Source organism: Oncorhynchus masou, unplaced genomic scaffold, assembly GCF_036934945.1.
Source record: "Oncorhynchus masou masou isolate Uvic2021 unplaced genomic scaffold, UVic_Omas_1.1 unplaced_scaffold_1762, whole genome shotgun sequence".
Lineage (NCBI taxonomy): Eukaryota > Metazoa > Chordata > Actinopteri > Salmoniformes > Salmonidae > Oncorhynchus > Oncorhynchus masou.
The window spans coordinates 100,001-107,500 of record NW_027007791.1 but is presented as its reverse complement, the minus strand read 5'-3'; the positions used below and the strand labels follow the sequence as shown (position 1 = coordinate 107,500).

Genomic DNA, 7,500 nt, shown 5'->3' with positions numbered 1-7,500 from the left:
GCCTAAAACAAATTTGGCTAGAAATTCAAAAGGAAATGATCTTAACAGAGAAAAATGTCCTCCTGTGTGCTACCTATATCCCCCCACTAGAATCCCCATACTTTAATGAAGACAGCTTCTCCATCCTGGAGGGGAAATCAATCATTTCCAGGCCCAGGGACATGTACTAGTCTGTGGTGACCTAAATGCCAGAACCGGACAAGAACCTGACACCCTCAGCACACAGGGGGACAAACACCTGGCTGCAGGTGACAGCATTCCCTCCCACATATGCCCCGCTAGACACAACTATGACAACATAATCAACAAAAACGGGTCACAACTCCTGCATCTCTGTCGCACACTGGGTATGTACATAGTCAATGGTAGGCTTCGAAGGGGACTCCTATGGTAGGTACACCTATAGCTCATCTCTAGGCAGTAGTACTGTAGACTACTTTATCATTGACCTCAACCCAGAGTCTCTCAGATCGTTCACAGTCAGCCCACTGACACCCCTATCAGACCACAGCAAAATCACAGTCTACTTGAACAGAGCAATACTCAATCATGAGGCATCAAAGCCAAAGGAACTGAGTAACATTAAGAAATGCTATAGATGAAAGGAATGTAGTTTGGAAACCTACCAAAAAACAATTAGGCAACAGCAAATTCAATCCCTTTTAGACAATTTCCTGAGTAAAACGTTCCACTGTAATAGTGAAGGTGTAAACTTGACAGTAGAAAATCTTAACAGTATATTTGACCTCTCAGCTTCCCTATCAAATCTAAAAATCTCAAATAGAAAACCGAAGAAAATGAACAACAATGACAAATGGTTTGATGAAGAATGCAAAATCTAAGAAAGAAATTGAGAAACCTGTCCAACCAAAAACATAGAGACCCAGAAAACCTGAGTCTACGCCTTCACTATGGTGAATCACTAAAACAATACAGAAATACACTACGGAAAAAGAAGGAACAGCACGTCAGAAATCAGCTCAATGTAATTGAAGAATCCATAGACTCTAACCACTTCTGGGAAAATGGGAAAAAACAAAATCAAATCAAATGTATTTATATAGCCCTTCGTACATCAGCTGATATCTCAAAGTGCTGTACAGAAACCCAGCCTAAAACCCCAAACAGCAAGCAATGCAGGTGTAGAAGCACATGAATAATTATCTACCCAAAATGGAGAAGTATGGGTAAACCTCCAAACGTTTTGGCTCAGTAACAAAGAATAAAGAGCAAAAACATGATCAAATACAAATCTTAGAATCACCTATTAAAGACTACCAGAACCTTGGGAAAATCCTCTGCATTATCATTAACAGCAGACTTGTACATTTCCTCAATGAAAACAATGTACTGAGCAAATGTCAAATTGGCTTTTTACCAAATTACCGTACAAGTGACCATGTATTCACCTTGCACATCCTAATAGACAACCAAACAAACCAAAACAAAGGCAAAGTCTTCTCATGCTTTGTCGATTAAAAAAAAAAACCTTCGACTCAATTTGGCATGAGGGTCTGCTATACAAATGGAAGGAAAGTGGTGTTGGGGGTAAAACATACGACATTATAAAATCCATGTACACAAACAACAAGTTTGCTGTTAAAATTGGCATAAAACACACACATTTCTTCCCACAGGGCCGTGGGGTGAGACAGGGATGCAGCTTAAGCCCCACCCTCTTCAACATATATATCAACGCAGGCACTAGAAAAGTCTGCAGCACCTGGCCTCACCCTACTAGAATCTGAAGTCAAATGTCTGCTGTTTGCTGATCTGGTGCTTCTGTCACCAACCAAGGAGGGCCTACAGCAGCACCTAGATCTTCTGCACAGATTCTGTCAGACCTGGGCCCTGACAGTAAATCTCAGTAAGACCAAAATAATGGTGTTCCAGAAAAGGTCCAGTCGCCAGGACCACAAGTACAAATTCCATCTAGACACCATTGCCATAGAGCACACAAAAAACTATATAAACCTTTGCCTAAACATCAGTGCCACAGGTAACTTCTACAAAGGGGCGGCAGGGTAGCCTAGTGGTTAGAGCGTTGGACTAGGAACCGAAAGGTTACAAGTTCGAATCCCTGAGCTGACAAGGTACAAATCTGTCGTTCTGCCCCTGAACAGGCAGTTAACCCACTGTTCCTAGGCCGTCATTGAAAATAAGAATTTGTTCTTAACTGACTTGCCTAGTAAAATAAAGGTCAAATTTAAAAAAAAATTAAAATCTGTGAATGATCTGAGATTCTATGCCATCAAAAGGGACATAAAATTCAACATACCAATTAGGATCTGGCTAAAAATGCTTGAATCAGTCATAGAGCCCATTGCCCTTTATGGTTGTGAGGTCTGGGGTCCGCTCACCAACCAAGACAACACCAAATAATGCATGCAGAGCAGAATTAGGCCGATACCCACTAATTATCAAAATCCAGAAAAGAGCTGTTAAATTCTATAACCACCTAAAAGGAAGTGATTCCCAAACCTTCCACAACAAAGCCATCGCCTACAGAGAGATGAACCTTGAGAAGAGACCCCTAAGCAAGCTGGTCCTGGGGCTCTGTTCACAAACACACGCCACAGAGTCCCAGGACAACAGCACAATTCGACCCAAGCAAATCATGAGCAAACAAAAAGATAATTACTTGACACATTGGAAAGAATTAACAAAAAAACAGAGCAAACTAGAATGCTATTTGGCCCTAAACAGAGAGTACACAGTGGCAGAATACCTGACCACTGTGACTGACCCAAACTTAAGGAAAGCTTTGACTATGTACAGGCTCTGCCTTGCTATTGAGAAAGGCCGCCGTAGGCAGACATGGCTCTGAAGAGAAGACGGGATATGTGCTCACTGCCCACAAAATGAGGTGGAAACTGAGCTGCACTTCCTACCCTCCTGTCCAATGTATGACCACATTAGAGACACATATTTCCCTCAGATTACACAGATCCACAAAGAATTCGAAAACAAATCCAATTTTGAAAAACTCCCATATCTACTGGGTGAAATTCGACAGTGTGCCATCAGAGCAGCAAGATTTGTGACCTGTTGCCACGAGAAAAGGGCAACCAGTGAAGAACACGCACCATTGTAAATACAACCCATATCTATGCTTATTTATTTTATCTTGTGTCCTTTACCATTTGTACATTGTAAAAACACTGTATATATATATATATATAATATGACATTTGTAATGTCTTTATTGTTTTGAAACTTCTGTATGTGTGATGTCTACTGTTAATTTTTATTGTTTACCTTACTTGCTTTGGCAATGTTAACACATGTTTCCCATGCCAATAAAGCCCCTTGAATTGAATTGAATTGACAGAGAGAGAGACAGAGAGAGAGAGAGAGAGAGAGAGAGAGAGAGAGAGAGACAGACAGACAGACAGACAGACAGAGAGAGGTGGTTGACAATGAAGGAAACATAGGGGAGGTAGAGCTGTGAGCTGCTGTGGGGATTGGGTGGGGAGTTAGGCAGACAGGGGGTGTCTTTCCAGGGAGACTAGTGAGCAGGGAGTTAGGCAGGTTAGGAGATGTCTGTCCAGGGAGACTAGTGAGCAGGGAGTTAGGCAGACAGAGAGGTGTCTGTCCAGGGAGACTAGTGAATGGGGAGTTAGGCAGGTTAGGAGATGTCTGTCCAGGGAGACTAGTGAACGGGGAGTTAGGCAGGTTAGGAGATGTCTGTCCAGGGAGACTATCACTGGTGTTTGCCAAGTCCTTTTCAAGAGAGGCAGGAGCCTTTTGAAGCTGCAGAGATTAGAGGCTTTTCTGAGCACCAGGGGAGTCCTCTTAGCACAGCTCAGCCTAGTCCAGCCCGGTTCCTATTGGACCACAGTAATGGACTCAGCACTCAGCAACACCAACCCATTAGCTACCTCCTATTGTCCCTGGGCTCTTGAATGAGGGACGCTTCTAATTAAATGAATCTGCATGTCATTCTATCAGCCAGCAGTCCCGAGTCTCAAGGAGAGAGGGAGAGAAGGAGAAAGGGAGAAGGAGAAAGGGAGTAGGGGAGAGGGAGAGAGTGAGAGAGGGAGAGAAGGAGCGAGGGGGAGAAGGAGAGAATGAGAGAGGGAGAAGGAGAGAGGGAGAGAGGGTGAGAATAAGAGAGTGAGAGAAGGAGAGAGGGGGAGAAGTAGAGAGGGAGAGAAGGAGAGAGGGGGAGAAGTAGAGAGGGAGAGAAGGAGAGAGGGAGAAGAAGTAGGGAGGGAGAGAAGGAGAGAGGGAGAGGAGAGAGGGAGAGAAGGAGAGATTGAGAAGGAGAGAGGGAGAGAAGGATAGAAGGAGAGAGGGAGAGAAGGAGAGAAGGATAGAGGGAGAGAAGGAGAGATTGAGAAGTAGAGAGGGAGAGAAGGATAGAGGGAGAGAAGGAGAAAGGGAGAAGGAGAGAGGGAGAGAAGGAGAGAGGGAGAGAAGGAGAGAGGGAAAGAAGGAGAGAGGGAGAGAAGGAGAAAGGGAGAAGGAGAGAGGGAGAGAAGGAGAGAGGGAGAGAAGGAGAAAGGGATAAGGGGAGAGTGAGAGAAGTAGAGAGGGAGAGAAGGAGAGAGGGAGAGAAGGAGAGAGGGAGAAGGAGAGAGGGAGAGAAGGAGAGAGGGAGAAAAGGAGAGAGGGAGAGAGGGAGAGAAAGAGAGGGAGAGAAGGAGAGATGGAGTAGGAGAGAGGGAGAGAAGGAGAGAGGGAGAGAAGGAGAAAGGGATAAGGGGAGAGGGAGAGTAGGAGAGAGGGAGAGAAGGAGAAAGGGAGAAGACGTAGGGAGGGAGAGAAGGAGAGAGGGAGAGGAGAGAGGGAGAGAAGGAGAGATTGAGAAGGAGAGAGGGAGAGAAGGATAGAAGGAGAGAGGGAGAGAAGGAGAGAAGGATAGAGGGAGAGAAGGAGAGATTGAGAAGTAGAGAGGGAGAGAAAGATAGAGGGAGAGAAGGAGAAAGGAAGAAGGAGAGAGGGAGAGAAGGAGAGAAGGAGAGAGGGAGAAAAGGAGAGCGGGAGAGAAGGAGAGAGGGAGAAGGAGAGAGGGAGAGAAGGAGAGAGGGAGAAAAGGAGAGAGGGAGAGAAGGAGAGAGGGAGAGAGGGAGAGAAGGAGAGATGGAGAGAATGAGAGAGGGAGAAAAGGAGAGAGGGAGAGAAGGAGAGAGGGAGAGAGGGAGAGAAGGAGAGATGGAGAGAATGAGAGAGGGAGAGACAGAGAGAATTAGAGACGGAGAGAAGAGTACATCCACAGAGTACACTAAAACACAGACGCTCTTATATAAAGAAGTACAATTTGTTGGTTATTTTATATTTGAAGTGTTTTATATATTTTTTTATTTGATCATTTGTTTTGTATTTTCGTAATTGTTTATTTTTTGATAGTTGGTTATTGAAAGTGCATAGAAGCTGGCTGGCCTAGGAGTTTCAGATTTCCATTACATTAAGTCAGCCCTCTGTATCACTATGATGGTGCATATGTTATTGTTGTAGATGGAATGATCCGATCTGGAGACACCTCAGATTTGTCAAAACATCCTAACCTTTGACCTCTGTGTGTGTCTATGTCCAGGTGGTGGTGTCTACTACGGTCAGTGTGGATGGACATGTCCTGGCGGTCTCAGACAACATGTTTGTCCACAACAACTCCAAACACGGCCGCAGGGCTCGTAGGCTGGACCCCTCGGAAGGTCCGTCTTACCTGGAGCATGGTAGGCACCCTCTCACTGTTCTACTGTATGGCTGTCTGTCAGTCTGTCTGCCCTCTGGTCTGACCATCTGTCTGTCTGTCTGTCTGTCAGTCAGTCTGCCCTCTGGTCTGACCAGCTGTCTGTCTGTTAGTCTGTATGCCCTCTGTTCTGACCGTCTGTCAGTCTGTCTGCCCTTTGGTCTGACCAGCTGTCTGTCTGTCAGTCTGTCTGCCCTCTGGTCTGACCGGCTGTCTGTCTGTCTGTCAGTCTGTCTGCCTTCTGGTCTGACCAGCAGTCTGTCTGTCAGTCAGTCTGCCCTCTGGTCTGACCGTTTGTCTGTCTGTCAGTCAGTCTGCCCTCTGGTCTGACCGTCTGTCTGTCAGTCAGTCTGCCCTCTGGTCTGACCGTTTGTCTGTCTGTCAGTCAGTCTGCCCTCTGGTCTGACCGGCTGTCTGTCTGTCAGTCAGTCTGCCCTCTGGTCTGACCGTTTGTCTGTCTGTCTGTTTGTATACGATTGGAATATGGAAAGGTTCTAGAAACAGGGTGGCAGGGTGGGGGAGGTAGGATGGGAGGAGACCGGGTGGGGGAGGCAGGATGGGAGGAGACTGGGTGGGGGAGGCAGGATGGGAGGAGACTGGGTGGGGGGGACAGGGTGAGAGGAGACTGGGTGGGGGAGACAGGGTGAGAGGAGACTGGGTGGGGGGGACAGGGTGAGAGGAGACTGGGTCGGAGAGACAGGGTGGGAGGAGACTGGGTGGGGGAGACAGGGTGGGAGGAGACTGGGTGGGAGAGACAGGGTGGGAGGAGACTGGGTGGGGGGACAGGGTGAGAGGAGACTGGGTGGGGGGAGACAGGGTGAGAGGAGACTGGATGGGGGGGACAGGGTGAGAGGAGACCGGGTGGGAGAGACAGGGTGGGAGGAGACTGGGTGGGGGGGACAGGATGAGAGGAGACTGGGTGGGGGAGACAGGGTGAGAGGAGACTGGGTGGGAGGAGACTGGGTGGGAGGAGACAGGGTGGGAGGAGACTGGGTGGGAGGAGACTGGGTGGGAGGAGACTGGGTGGGAGGAGACTGGGTGGGAGGAGACTGGGTGGGGGAGACAGGGTGGGAGGAGACAGGGTAGGGTCTGTCTGTCTGTCTGGCTGTGTGGCTGTGTGGCTGTGTGGCTGTCCGTGTGTGTGGCTGTCTGTCTGTGTGTGTGTGTGTGTGTGTGTGTGTGTGTGTGTGTGTGTGTGTGTGTGTGTGTGTGTGTGTGTGTGTGTGTGTGTGTGTGTGTCTGTGTGTCTGTGTGTGTGTGTGCGTGTGTGCGTGTGTGTGTGTGTGTCTGCCTGTCTGTCTGTCTGTCTGTCTGGTTGTCCGTGTGTCTGTCTGGCTGTCTGTCTGTGTTGCTGTCCGTGGGTGTATCAATATATTTCTGTCTGTCTGTTCACACATGATCATGCCATGGTTAAAATGTGTTTGTGTGTGTTTACAGTTATGTTTTGTTGTATGTTCAGCGTTCATTTCATCGTGTGTGTGTGTGTTTACTGTATGTGTGTGTGTAGCGTGTTGCACGGCAGGCGAGCAGCACGGGGAGCAGATGGCGAGGAGAAAGGCTGGGAAAATTTAATCCTATCAGATGGATTGCCGCTTCTCCATCTGGTTAATCCACGCATAATTTCAGCGTGGTCGAAACAGGCGATTTAGGCCAAGATTACTGTCACAGATTGCTGGCCCAGGCCCTCCTCATCCCTCCCAGGTTACCACTGGGCCACATTGCATTATGGTCGCGCTTCCACAAGAAGGAAGACAGGAGACCCAGTCTCAGCCCCAAGATAAGGGCTCATCTCAATTCATCCTGCT

General features: G+C 47.7%; 1 pseudogene; it reads left to right on the top strand.

Moving 5' to 3' along the window:
- LOC135532193 (transcription factor COE1-A-like) overlaps positions 1 to 7,500 on the top strand; it is a 90,014-nt pseudogene that overhangs the window by 671 nt on the left and 81,843 nt on the right.